The sequence below is a fragment of the Sarcophilus harrisii genome, chromosome 3, assembly GCF_902635505.1.
Source record: "Sarcophilus harrisii chromosome 3, mSarHar1.11, whole genome shotgun sequence".
Classification (NCBI taxonomy): Eukaryota; Metazoa; Chordata; class Mammalia; order Dasyuromorphia; family Dasyuridae; genus Sarcophilus; species Sarcophilus harrisii.
This window is the reverse complement of record NC_045428.1, coordinates 358,067,640-358,089,721: the sequence shown is the minus strand read 5'-3', so window position 1 is coordinate 358,089,721 and position 22,082 is coordinate 358,067,640. Positions and strand designations below refer to the sequence as shown.

At 36.5% G+C, this 22,082-nt stretch overlaps 1 pseudogene; it reads left to right on the top strand.

Annotated features, from left to right (window-relative positions):
* Nucleotides 1-3,513: 3,513 nt before the first annotated feature.
* On the top strand, nucleotides 3,514-6,140 carry LOC100925336 (annotated as a pseudogene).
* Nucleotides 6,141-22,082: the final 15,942 nt, after the last annotated feature.

The following is a 22,082-nucleotide window of genomic DNA, read 5'->3' as shown; positions in this document are numbered from 1 at the left end:
GGTAAAAAGGTCACACCATAGTTATTTAAATATACTTTTCATTTTTGTTGCTTTGATATTTTTAAGTCTACATCAATATTTTATACAATAAAGGAATGTGTACTTATTTGGTTGGGAAGAGATGTCATTTTAGCATAGTCATGTGATGAAGGTTTAATAATATAAAGCAGGCATACAGGATGTGGTTTCCCAGTAAAGGGTGAAGGGCTATTTTGATTGAGTAAATTCATGCTAACTATAACTGTTAGACTAATAACAAGAAAGATTCCTTGTCTCTGAAACCATAAAGAGCTCCTATGTTCCCCATTGCTTCTATTAGTACTAACGGAAAACGCACAACTGCTGGGTTGTGTGACTTCTTAATACCTGCTTCTTTTGATGACTAAGATTAGAATAAAGGCTAGGAATGCCATGATGGTTACATAAACATAAAATGTAATGTTATAAAAGCATTAAAGAAGAATAGAAGGAAGTTCTTCCACAACTATGATGGGGGAAATTCATAACTAAATAAAAGGTGATCATAAAAGAGAGAATATACAATTTCAACTACAAAAAATGAAAAAAAGTTTTTATATATACACTGTTGATGCAGCAGGAATAAAAAATACAAATGTTTAAGCTGGAAAAAAATCCTTGCATTAAATATTTCTAAGAAAAGTTTGATAACCAAGTTATTTTAGGAATTGACACAAATATGTAAGACCAAAAGTTCTCCCAATGGTAAATGGACTAAGTCTATAAAGTTTTTTTAATTGCAAACTATTAACCATATGGAATTTTGTTGCAAATGACTAGTAATAAAAGTGTCAACTGACAACTCAGAAATTTCACCTCATCCAGAAAACTGATAATGACAAAAGAGAGAAATAGTTTTTGTTGGAAGAGTTGAAGTCAGTCAATAAGCATTTATCAAGCATCTATTATGTGCTAGGAACTGTGCTAAGTGCTGGGATACAAAGAAAGTATCCTGACCTCTAGGTCCTTATAGTCTAGTGGGGAAATGATACACAGACAAATAAATAAGAACAAGATATATAGAGGATAAATAGGGAGTAACCAACAGAGGGAGGTACTAGAATTAGGAGGGATTAGGAAAAGTATCTTGAAGTAGAATTTTATGTGGGACTTGAAAGAAGCCAGGGAAGTCAGTAGGTAGAGATAAGGAGAGCACAGATGATAAGGCATGAGTGACAGCTAGAGAAAATGCTGAGAGTGGAGAGATGAAGTTCTTATTTGAGGAACAGCAAGGAGACCAGTATCACTGGTTTGAAGAGTTGTGAAAGTGATGATGGGGGTAGTATATAAAGTATAAGAAGTGTCAATTGGTCCAGTCGTGTGTGGCTGGAGCTGAACAGAGCAAACTACAGAGAGGAGAGCGAGGAATCAAGCACAAGTTAAATTTCAAAGTGAGGGAAACAGTTTGCAAGCAAGGACACATGTGCCGGAGCTCCATCCTTAGTGGGGGACACCTGAGGCAGCGTGGGAAAATCTCAATACCCATACCAATAGCTACACTATAAGGGGTAACAATAACAATGTTATAAATTTGATTCCATAGCAGGGCTTCATGACCAGAACATGGGTACCTGTCTGGTGCTTGTCTGAGCTCAGAGAACACCTGGTGCTGGTCAAAGCAATATAGTAATTATATGACTTTGCCAGAGGGTAAGGGCAAAGGATTGTTGCTATGCTAAGCCTGCTTGCTGGGCTGAAGCTCTGGAAAATAATTTTGACAGAAGATTGGAAAAGTAAGATGGGGTCAGGTTATGAAGTCCCCTCAACATATATATAAGTATAAGGGTAAGAACTGGAGAGAAAGAAGTATGATAAACCAGATACTGAACTCATTGAAGAATGAAGGAGAGTGTCTTGGAGGATTGTAGACAATGGTTACTAAGATTTTAATTGGATGGAATATGTAAATTATATGAACTTCAAAGGAGGAGAGGTTACTATGATAAGGGGAAAATCTAGGAAAAACAGGACCAAGGAGTATCTTAATTTTCTGATCTTTATCAATAATTTGTTTTTTTTTCTGTTTTACTTCTTCTTGCTTTTTTATTGAAACTTTTTATTTTCTTTCCCCCCCCAAGACATACTTTAATTCATGCTTTGCTTTAAAAGTCTTAAAATACTCAACTTAATCTCCAAATTATTTTCTCCAAATTTATATTTAGCTTTTTTGTATATATCTTTTTATTGACAGAACATATACCTGGGTAATTTTTTACAACATTATCCCTTGCACTCACTTCTGTTCAGACTTTTCCCTTTCCTCCCTCCACCCCCTCCCCCAGATGGCAAGCAGTCCTATACATGTTAAATATGTTACAGTATATCCTAGATACAATATATGTGTGCAGAACTGAGCAGTTCTCTTGTTGCACAGGGAGAATTGAATTCATAAGGTAAAAATAACCCGGGAAGAAAAACAAAAATACAAACAGTTTACACTCATTTCCCAATGTTCCTTCTCTGGGTGTAGCTGCTTCTGTCCATCATTGATGAATTGGAACTGAGTTAGATCTTCTCTTTGTCAAAGAAATCCACTTCCATCAGAATACATCCTCATACAGTATCGTTGTTGAAGTATATAATGATCTCGTGGTTCTGCTCATTTCACTTAGCATTAGTTCATGTAAGTCTCTCCAAACCTCTCTGTATTCATCCTGCTGGTCATTTCTTACAGAACAATTAATATTCCATAACATTCATATACCACAATTTACCCAACCATTCTCCAATTGATGGGCATCTACTCAGTTTCCAGTTTCTGACTACTACACAAAGGGCTGCCACAAACATTTTGGCACATACAGGTCCCTTTCCCTTCTTTAGTATTTCTTTGGGATATAAGCCCAGTAGTGAAGCTTTTTATTTTCAAAACACATGCAAGGATAATTTTTCACCATTTACTCTTGCAAAACCATGTGTTCCAATTTTCCCTTCCTTTCCCTTACCCCCTTTCCTAGATGGCAAGTAATCTATGTTAAACATGGTAAATATATATATATATATATATATATATATATCTCCAATACAGGCATACATATTCATACAATTATCTTGCTGCACATGAAAAATCAGATCAAAAAGAAAAAAATGAGAAAGAAAATAAAATTTAAGCAAAAACAACAAAAGAAGTGAAAATGCTATGTTGTAAGCCACTGTGTTCCCACAGATCTCTCTCTGGGTGTAGATGGCTCTCATCATCATAACATCTTTGGAATTGGCCTGAATTATCTCATTATTAAGAAAAGCCATGTCCATCAGAACTGATCATTGTATAATCTTGCTGTTGCTGTGTACAATGTTGATCAGAAATTTGAAAATAGTAAGTGAAAGCCAGTACTGCCAGTACTGAAAAGGTTGGCCAGGGAAGGAAAGCTGTGTCATCAGGAGTGAGAAGGAACAAGAAAGGAAAAGATTTAAAATCAAAGACAGTTTGTTGTCTATGGAACAGAACTTCCAGAGGGCATAAGAAGTGGTAGGTATGGAACTTTAGGGAGGATGGGAATAAAGAACTGGATAGTGGCAGATGGTTTGGGAGGTGATCTAGAGGAGTTTAGGATCACTGGGATGGGGAGGGTATGACTAGGTGGGAGCTTGTTAATCATAAATGAAAAGCTCTTCTCTGCAGAGGGTAGAGATCCCACAGGAGACAGAAGGCACTTGTTCAATTGGAAATCTCTGCTCACTTCTACCAGAGGGTGGATATCAGGCAGGAAATTTACCTTTTTTCTTCCCACAGAAAACACAAAATCAGATGCAATCCTCATTCCTCTCCTCTCTTCTTTTTTCTCTTTCTTCTAGAGCTGGAGATAAAATAGAAGACAGATGTAGTACCAGATGGAAGGTTTGCCTCAAGTGGAAGCTGTACCTTTTCTTGTAGGAGATGAACAGCAAGAGTTGGAAGGTGGCTTGTGTATCCTATAAAAAGTTACAAGAAGACAGACACTAATTACATTATGGGTAGAGCTATGAATTGGTCTAAGATATTACCAAAATATCTGCTGAAAGTGGATATGCATCACTTGGTTTCTCTTAACTAATTATAGTTCATAAATATAATGAAATATTATTTTACCATAATAAAATATGAATGAGGAATTCATAGAAATGTAAGAAAATTTTATGAACTGATGCAGTCTGAAGTGAATAGTTGAGAGAACAATATACCCAATGACTATAAGAAACAAAATGAAAATCTAACAATTATAAGCTCCTCTTGCTACTGGACTCAGATAGACTAAGACATTGTGTTTTCTCCTTAACCAAGGTGTATCTTCTCTCTATTACCTAGCATTCATAACTGGTCAGGTTCAGTCCAAGGGAGCCTAGCTTCTAATGAGAGAATTAGTTTCATTTTCATAATTTAACTAATTAAACTCCTGCAGTAGGGAGGAACACTGCTTAAACTTAGGGTTTGGGTCATGTTTTGGGGTTTATTTAAAGTGGAGGAGTAGCAAGATACATACAATACAAATTAAGTATGAGTTGGGCATTTATTTCCTATAGCCAAAAGAAACATTAAATATAAAACAAAAGGTACATTGACAAAAAACATAACAATTCAGTAATTTAATTTATATAACCATCACTTTCTAGACCTCTTATATCTGAAGGCCAGATATGTTATATTTTTTTCTTTCCCCAGGGTTCTCTGGTACCCTTACGGGGATTTGGGAATGTCTAGTGTCATTGGCTCATGTCTCTACTGATTGTTTTCTCCCAATTTTAGAAGTCCCTTGTACCCCAATTCTATTTAACCAATTAACAGATTAACTTTTACAAAGATATGTTTGTCAAAGATATAACAAGAACAAATATGTAAACATCCCTCCCTCTCCCCCCCAACACCTTGGGAGTGAAATTTCTCCTTCAGAGAGATGTAAACCACTTGAGTCTTTGGGAACTGAAGGGAGATTAGATTCATAGCTTAATTTAGCATTTGTATAGTAAGGTCCCACTAAATTCTAAGTTCTAAGCTCTTTTGGGTTCATTGATGGCCCCCTGCCTTCTTAGGGCTTTCTTGCTGGGTGGATAATAATATGTGTCCTGAGTCTCTGACCTCAGCTGTGTTTGGGAGGCATTGGCAGTAGCAAGTCCCACAGAAGTTCTCCTCTCCCAGGCAGGGGTCTCTGGGCTTCTTGTCTCAAAAGAGAAGTAACAGGCACTGGGAAATGGTGAAGAGCTTCCCCAAAGAACCCATCTGACAGCCTTCAGGCAGGTATACTCCATATTGTTCAAGAGGTGGACAGATCTGGCTCAAAGGTCAACAAGACGGAAGTGGTTGAGCCATCATGATTGTGGAGATGTCCCTCATGGTCATTATGGGCAGACCCCCCAGGCCTCTGGATCTTCAGAACCATCTTTGCTGAGCACATCAGTGATGAATGTAGGGGGCGGTTCTATAAGAATTGGTATAGTCCTTCACCAAGTACTGCAAGAAGCATATGGAAAGACTTCAAGTATGAAGAAGTCTGACCAGGTGATCTGAGGCACCTGCTCTCTCTGAGGCAGAAGTCTCACCTGATAGAGATCCAGGTGAATGGCAGCAGTGTGCCTGAGAAGCTGGAGTAGCAGGTGCCCATGAACACCGTGTTTGGGCATTTGAGATGGTCGCTGTAGTGACCAAGGGCAAGGGTTACATGGCACATAAAGAAACTGCCCTGAAAAGCCCACAGAAGACTGCTCAAGGTGACATGTATTGGAGCTTGCCATCCTGACCCTGTGGTCTTCTCTATAGCTCAGGCTGGTCATCACCTTGAGATCAACAAGATCTGCAAGACTGGCCAGCGTTACCAAATAAAGGGAGGAAAGGTGCTCAAAGCCCATGTGCCCGTGGATCTGTCTGACAAGAGCATCCCTCCTCTGGGAGGCTTTGTCCATTACCATAAACAGGCCAGTGCCTTTCTCACGCTGAAAGGCTGTGTCATCGGGACCAAGAAGCATGGACTCACTCACAAAGGTCTCTGCTGGTCCAGAACAAACGCCGCAGCCTGGAGAAGATTGACTGGAAGTTTGTTGGTAGCACCTCCAGATTTGGCCAGGGTCAGTTCCAGACTGTGAAGGAGAAGAAAACTTTCATAGGATCACTCAAAAAGGACTGCTTTTCAAAAGAAGAAACTGTCTAATGTTTACAGATCAACTTGGAGTTAGTGGATTTTCAATAAATTATTTTCAAAACCAAAAAAAAAAAACAACCCCCCCCAAAAATAGAAAAAAACAAACCCAATATCTGTCCTGAAATCCAGGCTCCAAGGTAATCATGGCTCAAACTCCCAGGTCCAGGGACTCTATTGTCTGTTTCTACAACTGAAAAGAACAAACGAAACAGATGCCCCAAACTCTAAGCTCAATTCTTGGGGCCACAGAGCCTAAAGAAGGAAGGGGGATGGACAGAATCTCCCCTGCCTCACATAAATTGATATAAAATGGATTCAGTACAGATTGCTTAGACTTTAGCTGAATAGACCTTCGTTCCTTTGGGACACTTTTGGAAGAAGGATGAGATTGTCCCAGACTAGTAGTTTTTTAAACAAAGGAAATAAATTATATTAGAGTATATATCTCAAAATACAAATAGAAAACAAACAAAAACTGAGGGGTCTTCAAGTTAAGAAGTCCTAGATTGCATGTTCTTTAAGGTTCTTACAACTCTCAATTTTCTAGCCTAATAAAAATTTTGCCAAAGCATCCTTTAGGGCTCAGATAAGTCTTCTTAATTGCTCTACATCATCCTTATAAGAAGTGGATTCACTTCAATTATCATGGACCTTACACGGTAGTAGTTTCTTTTTTTCATTTTATTAAAATATTCTGTCTATCCTTGAGGACTAATAGTTTTAAAGAGACACACTGCCCCTGTTCTAGCTATGCAATGAAAAGAGCCTGCTCTACAGTTGGTTGGCTTCTCCTACAGATAGATCTTGGCTATCTTCCAGTGGGTACCTCTGTGTTCTGGGGATCTGCAAAGTTGTGTTACCCTTATAGCTACTGGAGAGTTGAGACCTAAACTTCATCAGAAGGACTTCTGAATAGACATTGTTAGTATCAACTCAGCTCTGTTATTCCTCCAAGTCTATGTTTACTGGACAGCATTGGCCAGGACTTGGGCTCTTTCTTTTGTCAGTAGTCATTTCCCTTGGGGTAGAAACCACCCCTGCATCAGTCAGCTCTCATCAAGAGAGCCTGGGCTCTTTGGACCTCTTGTAAAGTTGCTACCACATGTCTAGCTTGAACCTGATGTTTGATTTATTTGTCAGAAAAGAAATGCAAAAAGATGAAGCTAGTGCTTTCGTATCCAACCTTAGACTCACCTAAGCAGGGCATGTGCATTAGTTACCATGTGTTCATAGCTGAGTAGCCAGAATAGTGAAGTGGATGAATGGCTATTCCCACATCCTTTAAGGAAAGTCCAAGAATTATATGATACCACCTGGTGAGTTGGAGTAAGACTGAAATCACTCTCTTTTTAAAGGTCCTCTGAGTCATCATCTTTTTAATCATTAGCCAATAAGATAATTTCTCCTTCATACCCAAAGTACTTAAGTGTTGAGTAAAGTGTGGTTGACTGAAGCAAGTACAGAAATTATCACTTCTTAGTGCAACCTTTGGCTTTAATATCAGCTTAACCGTTTTTCATTGTTCCAACAGAGGAGCTCGTTAAGCTGCCATTAAGCTATTATTATTAAGCATGATAATCAAGTATATCTGAGGAAAAAAAACTCCTGTCAAAACAAAAGCATAAATATAACATTTTTTTAAGGGAAAAAATAATAGCCAACTATTTTATTTTTTTCTTTTTTTTGGACAGAGTTAATAAGATATTAAGTTAGGGAAAACTGTAGGCAAGGTACACCTGGGTTTCAGCAATATCATACAAAGTCTCTCATGATACCATTATGATCTACATGGAGAAATAGCAAGCCTTTTTAAATTTTTTCCACTCAAGACCCCTTTACACCTGAGAAACTTTTACGGGAACCATAGCAGGAAGGTATATAAAATATGCATACAAAGCAAATATTTATTGATAATAAATCTAAATTTTATAACTCTCAAATTTATATGGCCTCATATGGGCCACAAACTACACTTTAAGAAGCTGGGGTCTAAAGGATAATACAGTTGGGTGGATTAAGAACTGGTTGAATGATTGGACTTAAAGAATGGAGATTAATAATATAAATCTGGAGGAAGATCCTTTGAGGACCTTGTGCTTTTAATTTGTATTCTTCGATATTTTCTTTTAACAATACTTTGTCTGAATACTTTGGTTGAAGGCATAAACATCAAGCTTATCAACTTTGTAGATATAAATATGTGAAGGATAGCTTGCATATTGGATAACAGAGATATGTCCAATGCTTCCAGTCAAAGAGATCTCAAAAGGTCTAAAACTATTAAAGTCTGAATTCAATAAAATGAAATTTAGTAAGAATAAATATATAGTTCATTTAAAAATAAATTCCTCAAACAATATGGTACAGTGGAAAACAGCATTAGATTTGGAGTCAGAGACTCTGAGTTCAAATCCTGCTTGGGACAATTACTATTTTGTGATTTTGGGAAAGTAAGTTCTCTTCTAAGCCTCAGTTTCTTCATCTAGAAAAATAACAAAGTTGAAATGAATAGGGTCTCTGTTAGTTATAAATCTATGGTAATATGATCCTACGATCCTTTGCATAGTAAAAAGAAGACTTTATTACAAATCATGTAAAAAGAGTCTGGATGTTTGTATTAGATTGTAAATTTAATGTGAATCAACAATGTGAGCCCCTCCTTAAGACAGATATACAGGAGAACATTGTACAAGGTGACAAGATTATGTGATGATTAATTGTGATGGATTTGGCTCTTCTCAACAATGCAGTAATTTAAGGCAATTTCAATAGATTTGGAATGGAGGGTACCATTGGTATCCAGAAAGAGAACTATAGAGACTGAATGTAGATCAAAGTATATTATGTTCATCTTTGTTTGCTTTTTCTTTATCATGATTTTTTCCCCTCTTTTGGTCTGATTTTTCTTGTACAAAATGACAAATATGGAAATATTTTTAAAAGGATTGTACATGTATAACTTAGATTGCTTATTATCTTATGGACGAAATAGATAAGCAATGGAGGGAGAAAAATTTGGAACACAAAATCTTTCAAAAATGAATATTAAAAACTATCTTTACATGTATTTGGAAAAATGAAATACTATTGAGAAAAAAAGGGAAATATAGAGTTAGAAGGAGGGAGATAGTCCCTTATATACTGTTCTGGTAAGACTACCTATGCAGCACTATTTGCAGTTCTAGCTGTCTCATTTTAAGGGAATATTTATAAACCACAAAAAACATGTTCAGAGAAGGTTGATCAGGATGATGATGAAGGTACTGAAGACATTGCCATGTGAAAATTTTTGAATGAATTGAGGATATTTGTGTTTAGCTTAGACAATAGAAAACTGAGGAGCTATGTGATAACTATCTTCAGGTATGTGAAGGCTTATCATTCTGATCAAAAGCTTTTTCTGCAACTACTGACATAATTACATGTGTTTTATAACTATTATCAATATGGTCAGCTTTGTGTATAGTTTTATTAATATTGAATTATCCCAGCATTACTGATATAAATTTAATCTGACTATAGTATATAATCTTTGTGATACATTGGTGTAGCCCCTTTGCTAACATTTTATTTAAAATTTTAGGATTAAGTATCCTTAGAGATATTGATCTGTTGTTTTATTTCTCCTTTTTTGACTCTTCCATATTAAAATATCAAGACCATATTTGTATCATAATAGGAATTCTGGTAGGTTGGAAGGCTCTCACTTGGGAGAAGGATACACTTATTATTCTTGGTCTCAAAGGTGGAAAGGACAAAGCCAGATTTAAGGAAAACCTTCGTAATGATCAGAGCTTTCTAAAAGTTAATGGAGTTTTACTGACACATGGAGAGCTACTTACATTGGAGATCTTCAAGAAAATTTAAATGATCACTTGTCAGCCATATAGAATTGAAAAGGTATAGGCTGGAATAAGAGATGTGAAGTCTCTTCCAACTTTCAGATTCTGTGATTCTCAAGGAGGAAAGCCTGTGATCAGTATGAACTTTCCACTTTTCAACAATTGATAGTATACATTTAAATATACACAAATACACGCATACACACACAAAAGGAGGTTAAAGACTGTTTTTATTGGAATTATGGAGCTCAAAAATGTTAAGATGCATGTTTTGGGTAAGATAAAATATTTCTGAGTTCCACCAGAGGGAGCTCTGCATGACTTTGAGGAAGTCTGAAAATAAGCAGAGAGGATGCTTTCAACCAATGGAATATAGTAGGAAGGAAGGATGGAAACACATTTATTAAGCTCTTAGTATGTTCCAGTCACTATACTAAGTGTTTTACTAACACGATTTCATTTGATCTTCACAATGACCCTGAAGGTAAGTGCTATATTCATCTTTATTTTGCAGATGAGGAAACAACAGAGGTGAAGTGATGTTCCCACAGCTACTAAGTGTCTGAGACTGAATTTGAACTCATGTGTTTCTTAGTCCAGTGCCAGCACTCTACTTCAAGGGTCTGTGAGTGTAGGTTGTCCTGTCATTGATACAGGTCATAGCCTTTCAATGCCTTTTTAAACATAGCTTTTGGGAGACTCAGTTCCCCAAAATAAAGAATAAAATTCATTAACTGGTAAACAAAAAGCCTTCTGGTGCTCGCTAAATTAAACATGCTTTCAGACAAATAGTTTGACAGGTTTTTACTTTAGAATTTTCCATACTATGAAGGTGTGTGTGTGTGTGTGTGTGTGTGAAATTATAGGCAAAATTATGAAGTGCTAGGAGTCCTATACATCCTTTTAAACGTGAAAACAAAAGCTTGAACCAACAAACAAAAGCAAACCCAAGTTAATTCAGTCTTTTTTTCCAAACTGTTGTGGGGAGGTAAGCAAGCCTTGGCCAGTGCCTACAGTTTGCCATGGCCCTAGACACAATATTGCCTACTTTCCCTTAACTCCTCTTGTACCATCATGGCCCTGTGTGACAAATTGGGAGTCCAACTCCTCCCACTTCCAGTAGCAACAAAGAGCTGGAACCCTTCAGGGGAGGACAGAAACAGGTGCTTAGGGTGACAGGGTACATCTACTCTCACACAATTCAGGTGTGTGCTGGAGCACTCTCCTACTGACTTGAGAGCAAATTGTTAAATTTTCAATGTAAGCATTTATACTCTGGAAATTATTAAATGCTACAAATCAGAACTTGGTTTACTGCTTTGTTGATTGTTTGGAATTAAGAAAGTAAAGAGAAAATGGAAATAATGCAGATTAAATTTAAAAGTGTGTCCCGCATTTTCAGAGAGCTACTTGTTAAACATTTACTGGTACCCTTCTCTGATACTCTCTAATAACCCTGCCCTCAAGAAGTGGGGCCAGAACCCATTGGAGCCTATAGATATTGGTTGATGGTCAGGTATTAGGTGCCCTTTATTGTGCGTTTTCTATCTTTCTATCTAATGTCAATTCTCCATACCTTCCTCAACTACCTTGTTGAAGAAGGTTCTTAAAGCAGACTGAGGGTTGGGCTGGGAAAGGCTGAGGCCCCCAGGAAATCACTGCTTGCCACTGGGGCCACAATCTCATGTATTTCCTGGACCCCTTGTCTCAAGTTTTGTAGAGTTAAATATTTTTAGAACTACTTTTATCATCTAGAAAAATTGTGTTAGATCTGAAATCGGAAAGACATGGTTTCAAATACTGCCTTAGATACTTATCTTTAAGGTCTCTTCCTGACATAATTATGATTCTATAGAGTTTTCTTGACTCTACTATGCAGCTTAATGCCATAGAAAGTAGTATAGAGAAAAGATAGTGGCTTAGCAGTACTAAACTTAAAACTATATTATAAAGCAGCAGTCACATTTGATACTAAGAATTCTAGAGTGGCAAATCATGGAATAGATTAGATACACACAGCACAATAACCAAGGCCTATAGCAATCTAGTATTTGATAAATCCCCAAATTCCAGCTTCTGGAATAAGAACTCAGTATTTGACAAAAATTGCTGGGAAAAGTGGAAAATAATGTCAGAAACTGAGCATAAACCTACATCTCATACCCCATACAAAAATAAGATTAAAATGAATACATGATCTGGGTATAAAGGATAATATCTTAAATAAATAAATTAGGAGAACAAGAGATAATTTACCTATCAGATCTTTGGAGAAAAGAGGAATTTGTGACCAAAGAGAGCTAGAGAACATTATGGAAGGTAAAACGGACAAGTTTGATTACATTGAACTAAAAAGTTTTTGCACAAACAAAACCAACAGAAACAACATTAAAAGGGAAGTACAAAGCTGAGAAAAAATCTTTGCAGCCAGCATTTCTGATAAAGGTCTCATTTCTAAAATATATAAAGAACTGTGTCAAATTAATAAGAATAAAAGTCATTCTCCAATTGATAAATGGTCAAAGGATATAAAGAGACAATTTTCAGATGATGAAATTAAAGCCATCTATCATATGAAAAAAATGCTCTAAACCACTATTGATTAGAGAAATGCAAATTAAAACAACTCAGAGATACCCCTTCAAACCTCTCAGATTGGCTAAAATGACAGGAAAAGATAATGATAAATGTTGGAGGGGATGTGGGAAAACTGGGACATTAATACATTGTTGGTGGAATTATGAATGGATCTCATTTCTAAAGTAAATGTTACTGTTCTATAAAAAATGATGAACAAGCTGATTTTAGAAAGTCCTGGAAAGATTTATATGAACTGATGCTGAGCCAAACAAGCAGAACCAGGAGTACATTGTACACAATAACAGCAAGAATGTGAGATAACTATGAAAGACTTGGTTCTTCTCAGTGGTTCAGTGGTACATAGTAATCCCAATATACTTTGGATAGAAAATGACATCTGTGGATGTGACTCTTTCCAACAATGAGAGGACTGAAGCCAGTTTCAATGATCATGTGATGAAGAGAGCCATCTACGCCCAGAGAGAGGACTGTGAGAACTGAGTGTGGATCACAACATAATACTTTCAATCTTTGTTGTTTGCATTTTGTTTTCTTTCTCATTTTTTTTCCTTTTTGTTCTGATTTTTCTTGAGCAACAACATAATTGTATAAATATGTATGCATATATTGGATTTAACACATATTTTAACATTTTTAACATGTATTGGATTACTTGCCATCTAGGGAAGGGGGTGGAGGAAAGGGGGAGAAAATTTGGAACACAAGGTTTTGCAAGGGTCACTGTTGAAATATTATCCATGCCTATGTTTTGGAAAAAAAAAAGAAAATGCCATCTGCATCCAGAAAAAGAATTAAGGATACTGAATGTAAATCAATGTATGCTATGTTAATCAAACAAACAAGAAAGTAGTATAGAACTTGGAAATAAGGGACAGGGCTTCTGCCAATTCCTAGGTCTCAGTTTCCTCAACTGTAAAATGAAGGAGCTGGTCTAGATGACCTTTAAAGTTACTGCCAACTCTAAATCTATCATCCTATGATAAGGAGTTAGTGCAAAGATTTTTTTTTAACACTTTTATTGTTTATTATTTGTTATATGATGTATGAGAATATATCATATAACAAGTATATGTATATAACAATACAAGTATAAAATTACTTGTGTCAGCAGCATTTTTTTTTTTTTTTGTGAACAGGGAAAAGGGTAGTATATAAAGTCTGTCAACCACAACTATATTTGAAGCTTTTTCAGCTTGTTAGAACTTGCCAGAATTTGGGCTTGGCGGGCAAAGTCTTCCAGAACCTAGACTTGCATACACAAGATGAAGCATTGCAGTAGGGCTTTTAAAAACGCATCAGAAATTTATGTATGTAAATACTACCTCCTAACTAGTCATCATACATACAGTAAGTTTAACAAAGTTGACAGTAAAAGCAGTTACACAACTCTTTCTTCAGACATTAACTATTTTTTAGCTGTAACTTGTTTTTGCTTGCTGTTATTTAAATTAAAATGTTATTACTCAATTTGATTATTCATCTTATTTTGTTTTTTTAATTGAGGTATTTTATTTTTTATATAAGTAATTTCCTATTATATTGCCCTCCCTAAAAACCGTCTTTTGTAACAAAAAGTTAAGAAGAACCAGCCAAAAGAGACAATCTATGCAATATTTAAAATTTGTAGTTTCCCCTGTCTTTGAGAGGAGAAAAGTATTTCATCATTCCTCTGGAATGAAAACTGTTGAATTTAATTTGGCTTCAGATGCTTTTTTGTTGTCACTTTCATTTACATTATTGTAATTGTTGCTTATATCATATTTGTGGTTCTGATTGGTTCATAGGAGTCTTCATGTGTTATTCAGAATTCCTTATATTTTTTTCTTTCTTTTTTTTTTTTTTTGTTCCAGATTTGTAATTTCACTTCTGTGGGGGGATGCCCCAAATAGGAAACTCCTTCCATTAATGCACTTTGTATACCTGTTAGTCTGGGTTCATTGATTTGTTCATCATTTCACAGCTAGTATATATTAGAGACAGAATTGAACCCAGGCTCACAACTTCAAGCCCAACCCTTTACTCTGTAGGAAGCAGCTAGAAATTTCAGTTCAAATTCTGACTGCGCATTTGTTACAAGACATTTACTTTTTTCTTTCCTTTTTAATAACCTGGGCAAGACATTTAACTTCTTTTGACCTCAGTTTGCTCATTTGTAAAGTCGATATAATATTGACACCTACCTCAGTGTGAATCTGAGGATCAAACCAGGTAACACGCATATTAAATTCTTTGAAAATCTTAAAAGTGCTACATAAATGCTTGTTTTATTATGATATCACATTACCTCTCTTTATCGTCTTTTCTTATGGCTCTATCTCATTACATTTATGAATGAATGAAAAAAAATTTATTAAACACTTTTTATGTTAAATGCTAAGTCCTGAGGCTATAAATACATGAAAGTCAGTCCCTATTGTCAGAGTATTAACATTCTTTTTTTTTTTTTTTTAATTTAATAGCCTTTTATTTACAGGATATATGCATGGGTAACTTTACAGCATTAACAATTGCCAAACCTCTTCTTCCAATTTTTCACCTCTTATCCCCCCCACCCCCTCCCCTAGATGGCAGGATGACCAGTAGATGTTAAATATATTAAAATATAAATTAGATGCACAATAAGTAGAGTATTAACATTCTAATGAGGGAAGAGCTAAAGAGTGGAGAGTACTATGTAGTGATGGGAGTTTGGAAATAGCTGGCAAATGACAGGGTGACCTGTTTCCAGATAAGACTAGGTAAGAGTTCACTTCTCTGAGCCCTGGACCTCAGGAGCAGAATCCCAACTCTTATGAGAAGGGGAATCAGTAGAAAGGATACAATGCAGGAAGCATCTTTGGAAAAGTCAGTTCCATGGACGTTACAAAGAAAGCTCATTTAACAGATAGTCTAGAATTCTTGGAGTAAAGTTCAAGTTCTGGTGGGAGAAGAAGGAATACAGATGGCATTTTGCTACCACACATACTATGAATATTTTGGTACATATTTTACTGGAAGAAAGAAAAAAGGGAAAAAGATTTAAAGAAAAAAAGAGCTGTTTGTTCATTTGAAAAGGTCAGAAAAGAGGGGTGGCTCTTCTCAAAAGAAATTTTCTTTCCAAGAAATTGGATCAAATAATTCATCTTGGGAGCAGAATGAAATCTATTCTACAGCATGTGCTAAGGTGGCTGCTCTAAATCAACCAACTCATTATGGAGGCAGTGCCAGTCACTGAGACTTAATCAGAAGTCTTTAGCTTTCTTAATAACAAGCCAGTGATAGACATTTCACTCAACATAAAGGCCCGTCTTGTGCAAGTTCCTCAAATTGGTTATGGAACACCCCCAGCCCCTATTCAACTTACTATAGAGGATGAATGGTTCTTTTCTAATATCCAAATTGCTTTCAGTGTTACTTGGACAAATTCACAACTCCAACATTGCACTAGCGAGCCCATATCCCAAGAGCCCTTCCTCCAACATGAATATTTATCATTTTTACCAGTTTGTTAACTGTGACAATTTTCAGAGTTGTTTTAATTTGCTTTGAGGCTTTTTTTCCACAAGTTTTAAAAGTTTGCATTTCTTATTCTGAAAGCAGATGAGATTGCAGTGCTGTACCTTAGGATGCTATAGTAGCAGGGCAGAGGTCTTCAGTTTATGAAAAGGATTAAAGTAGGTAATTTTGTTTCTCTAATGGGTAAGAGTAGCCATGTCTGCCCGGCTGGGACGGAGGATGTGGGTATGTTTTTGTGAGGGATAGAAAATCCTATCCAAAAACGACTACTCAGAGACCTCTTGAAGTAAAAAGCAGAAAAGTTGTTTAATTAATTCTCATGAAAATGAGCAATTCCACCACGAGGAGGGAAAGAGAGAGAGCTCACGGTAGAAGGGCTAAAGAAAGGGATAAGGTATACAGTTTTTATAGGTTTTAGATACAAAGGATTATATCATGAGTTGGAGAACATTAAGAGATAGGTGCCCCCCCACCCCTTAATTGGATGTTATTCGTGCCCAAAACAGCAGATTCCTAGTTCCGGGAGGAACCATACATCAGGGAACTAATTGGCCATATATTGGTAACTTGAACAATGATAAATGTCATCATTCGAGGTTAAATACATGTGTCTAAAATCTAAGTACATGTTGGCTACCACTCAACATACTCACGCAGGTCACAGAGACCTAGAGAAACTAAAAATACAGAAGAGGAAGTTAAATGTCCTTGGAAGTTCAGCTGCTGGAAGTTCTTCATCTTATCTTTACTACATGCAGCTGCTGGAAGTTCTTCAACTACACACACACACACACACACACACACACACACACACACACACACATTTTGGAGGGGACCAAACCATCACCATTAAGAAGAGAGAAGTTTCCTCTTACAAAGATAAATTACTGTAATATTGTAAATCTGATGGCTGAAAGGATTTCCTGATATAAATGGGTAAATTTGGAAGAGGGGTAAGTTTTTTTTTTATTTTTTTTTTTTATGCTCAGGTTTTGAATATGTTTAAGATATCTACATGAAGACTTCTGGGAGTGGAACTTAGAGGCAGAATAGAAAAAGTACTCAGCTGTGCTCTCAAAACAATGTAAAAATAATACCTTAAACCAAATTCTGGAGTGGAAGAACCTACAAAAAGTCAGACTGAGACATTCTTCCAATTCAAGACAACATAGGGGGTTGAAAAGAGAGATCTATGATATGGGGGTGGAGGCTAGTCTGGACTGAAACGCCAGTGGTGGGACTAGGTGGGAGAGCAATAGTTTTAGGAGTCAGTAAGGTGACCCCATCTAGCACTAGATGAAGTAGCAGATGCTGTTTGAGAGCTCCATGGCCTATATTCATTTTCTGGGTCATAGTTCAAGGGCAGAGAGAAGCAGTTTTGGTCAAGAGGGAGTGGACTCCCTGAGGGACAATATTACTTTTGATCCCAAGGGATTAGAGAATCTGAGGAACAGCAGGGTTTCTGGTCTCAAGGGAGGAGGGGCTCTGAGGAGCAGTACTGATAGCAATCCCAAGGGATCCATAGCCATTCCATAGCAGATCAGGGAGGCAACCTACAGTACCAGCTCAGAAGGCAAATTCTTAGAAACCATGATGTTTTCTGGAAAGAGGAGGCAAAGCTACCCCCTGCAAACACAGGGAGCCCGTGCTCAAAGCCAAGGCTCAGAGCTGCATAGGTAGTCTGGAATAGTGCCTCCTTTATCCCAAGAACAGAGTTCAACTACAAAAGTTAAAAAAAAAAAAAAAGGAAATACAAAAAGGAAAGGAAAGAAAATGAGCAAGAAACAGAAACCTTAACCACCGAAAACTATTATGGTGACAGGGAAGACCAAAATACCATCTCAGATGAGAACAAAATGTTCACAGAAGAAATCTCAAAGGCTGATATGAATTTCATCCAAGAGAATGACAATAATGAGACAACATACCAAAACCTATGGGATACAGCCAAAGCAGTTCTTAGGAAAAATATTATATCTCTAAATATTTAATAAATAAAAGAGAAAGAGGATATTAATAAATGGGGCATGCAACTAAAAAAGCTAGAAAAAGAACAAATTAAAAACCCCCAATTAAATATCAAATTTAAAATTCTGAGACTAAAAGGAAAGATTAATAAAAAAGAAACTAAGTAAACTATTTAAATAATACATAAAACTAAGAGTTGGTTTTTATGAAAAAAAAAAAAAAACCCAACAAAATAGATAAACCTTTAGATAATTTGATTGGAAAAAGGAAAGAACAAAACCAAATTAACAGCATCAAAAAAAGAAAATGACCATAAAAAGTTATTATAATGATAGGAAAGAATAAGACACAAACTCAAAAGTTAAAACAAGAAGTTAAAACAGCAATTAACAAAGACTCAAAGAAAAATTTGAATTGGACACAACCAAAAAAAAAAAATTCCTGAGAGCTAAAAAATCATTGTCAAAATCAAACAAGAGTGGTAGAAGAAATATTAGGTGAAAAAATTAAAGCAAAGGAATAGAATTAATAACTTAAATTTTTAAAAAGGCACAAAAAACACAGAAGAAAAGAACTCTAAAAAACAGAATTGGCCAAATGGGAAAAGAGGTGCAAAAGGTCACTGAAGAAAATAATTCCTTTAAAATTAACATTGGAGGGGGCAGCTAAGTGGTACAGTAGATACAGCACCAGCTCTGAAGTTAGGAGGACCTGAGTTCAAATCTGGTCTCAGACACTTAATACTTCCTAGCTTTGTGACCCTGGGCAAGTCACTTAAATATTAACATTTTAAATTTAGAAATATTAAATAAACCCTACTCAGACCATAATGCAATAAAAATTACATTTAGAAAAGGGCTATGGAAGCATAGATTAAAAATTAATTGGAAACTAAATAATTTAGTTCTAAAAAATGAGTGGGTCGGGGGCAACTAGGTGATGCAATGAATAGAGCACTCGCCCTATAATCAGGAAGACCAGAGTTCAAAGATGGCCTCAGACATTTACTAGCTATATGACCCTAGGCAAGTCACTTAATCTTGTTTGCTTCAAAAACCCAAAAAGAATGAATGGGTAAAAAAATAAATCATAAAAACCATCAATATTAAAGAGAATGACAGACAAGACAATGTTCCAAAATCTGTGGGATGCAGGCAAAGAAGTTCTTAGAGTAAAATTTATATCTCTAAATTTGCACATCAGTAAGAGATAAAGATTTGAAAAATGAATTGGACATGCAGCTGAAGATATAGAAAAGAATAACTTAAAAACTACAATTAAATATCAAAATGGAAATGCTGAAAATCAAAGGAGAGATTAATAAAACTGAAAGTTCAAAAAACCCTTGAACTAACAAATAAAATTAGAAGCTGGTTTAAAAAATAAAGTAGATAAACCACTGATTAATTTGATGTTTAAAAAGAAAGCACCAAATTACTAATATAAAAAATGAAAAAAGTGAATGTGTTGAGATGAAGCCTAATTTTTCGGGGTTCCCGGTCAGGGAACCAAAAATATGATGAGGTTTAGGTTTTGGGGTTCCCTTTTGGAGGGAACCAAATGATAAGGTCTAATGGCAGGTTTGGGGTTCAGGGAACCAAATGGAGAGGTTGGGCTCCCCTATACTCCCTTGGAATTTGGCACAAGGATAGTGAGTTTTGGGGAACCCCTTTCTGGCAATGCAGGGATTCTCTGTAAAGGAATTTACAAACCCGAAAACCTAGATTGATAAAAGAGGATTATTATAGGGATTGGGAAGTAAGGTTAGAAATCCTGACAGAGAAGCATAAAGCCTTATTAGGGAAATAGGTGAGGATAAAGAGAGGGTAGCATTGGAAAAGAATATTATTCCAGTGGGCAGAGGCCTCCTTGGCATAGCATGGCATAGCATGGTATGTTTAGAACCTCTGCAAAGAGAAGATTTTAGATTGACTCTTTTATAATAGGAGTTTTGGCTTCAAGCTAGATTTCAGCTTGAGCTAAATTTGAATAGACTTGAATGAGTTTCTTTAATTGAGTAAGATTGGAATTCTTTTAGCTCAGGACTGAATCAACCCCACCTAGATAATGGAATGAAGCCGTTTATCTTGTTTCCCTTAGGCAGGGTCCCTCACTGAGGCAGAGTCCAAGGAGAATTTCTCCTTCAAAGAGTTGAAGAGTTTTGGGGTCCCTTCTTCAAATGTACTACCAATAAAGATTAAATTAAAAGAATAATTAGAAGTTATTTTGCCCAATTGGCTCCCTGTGAAAAAAACCCCAGTAACAGATCTATCTCCAAGTGAATTCTACCAAACAATTAAGAAACAGTTAATCTCAATACTATATAAACTACTTTTTAAAAGAAAGTAAAGAAGGAATCCTATCAAATTCCTTTTATGACACATTTTTTTTTTTTCATTCCCAAACGAACTATTGAACCATTTCCTTAATGGATGGATATTGGTGGAATTGTATCTTAATTTCTCATAAAGTAATAAACTTCCATTTGCTCAATTCTAATTTTTAAGGAATTATTTTCCTCAGTGAGCTTTTGTACCTCTTTTCCCATTTGGCCAATTTCGCTTATTAAGCTATTCTCATTAGCTTTTTGTATTTCCTTTTGCACCACTCTCAATTCTCTTCTTTTACTTTATCTCTCTTATTTGATTTTCAGAATCTCTTTTGAGCTCTTCCATGTCCAAGACCAATTCTTAGGCTTTGGATGTAGGAGCTTTGACTTTGTTATCTTCTTCTGAGTGTTGTTTTGATGTCCCTTGTCAACCTATTAACTTTCTATGGTCAGAAACTTTTTTTTTTTTGTCTGCTCATTTTCCTAGCCTATTCCTTGGCTTTTAAATCTTTGTTAAAGTAGGGTTCTGTTTTTAGGGTAGTGGGTGCACTGTTTTAAGCTTCAAGAATTTTGTGCAAGGGGCTGAGGGCACAGTGGATAGAGCACAAAGCCTGAGTTCAAATCCAGCCTCAGATACCTAATACTTTCTAGCTGATAAGTCCCCGATTGCCTCAGGGGGAAAAAAAGTTTTGTGTAGCTGTTCTCAGAGCTCCTTCTAGGGACCTAACCAAGCATTCTTTTCTGCCCTGGAATTGTTTGGAGTATCCCTGTCCCACTGTAGCTGTAAGTTCTAGTGTGCTAAAGCAACAGAGTCCTTGATCAGTGCTGGTAAAGAGAACTCCTGTTGTAATGCCAAAGAAACTGAGCAAGACAGAGGTTAGAGACCAATTCAATAGTTTATTAAATGAAGAGAGATACTGGGACCAGATGGATCTTGGTCCCAGGGCTGGACGAGACTATCATCTCAAAGAATCCAGCCCTGAGTACTGGGACAGCAAGCTTTTTTATAGTATAACAAGAACAGTGACATAATGGGGGAGGTACCTAGGTGGAGATAACCCAATGGGGGTGAGGTCCCTAGGATGATACAATGAAGGGAGGTTACTGATATTCTAATGACATCTAAAATGGATAAACCTTTATCCCTGTCAAACATTAAGAAGGAATGCTTAAAACCTAAAGATATAAAACCTTCATCTCATCAAAGATTTAAGAAGGAATGATTATAGCCTGGGGTTTTGGGGTAAAGCAACTGAGGTAGACCTTTATCTCATCAAACATTAAGAGGGAAAGGTTATAACCTGAGGCAGAATAACTAAATAGGACAATTGAGGAAAATGGGTCCTGACTTAAAAGGGAACTTTGGCACAACACTGTGAATTGAGGCCTGGAAACTGCCCCAACCCTACTGCCCACACCCACTTCTGGTTTGCTGGTTTCTCACACTCTGCTAAGGAACCTTTTCTACCAACTTCAAGTCATCTTCAAGTCTCTGGGCTGAGAGGTGTGGAAGCCACCAGGATTGAGGCTGATTCAGAGGTCCTTCTGCCAGTTCCTGCTTTGCTGGCCTGGGGCCAGGGGTAGGGCCAGGGTGTGAATGCACTGGCCCTGCCTGTCCACCCAGATGCCCCAGAACTTTTCTGCTGACCTTGTACATTCTGAATTCAGCTTGAAGATGTTCTGCCCCTTATTTTGGGATATTCTGATACTCTAAAA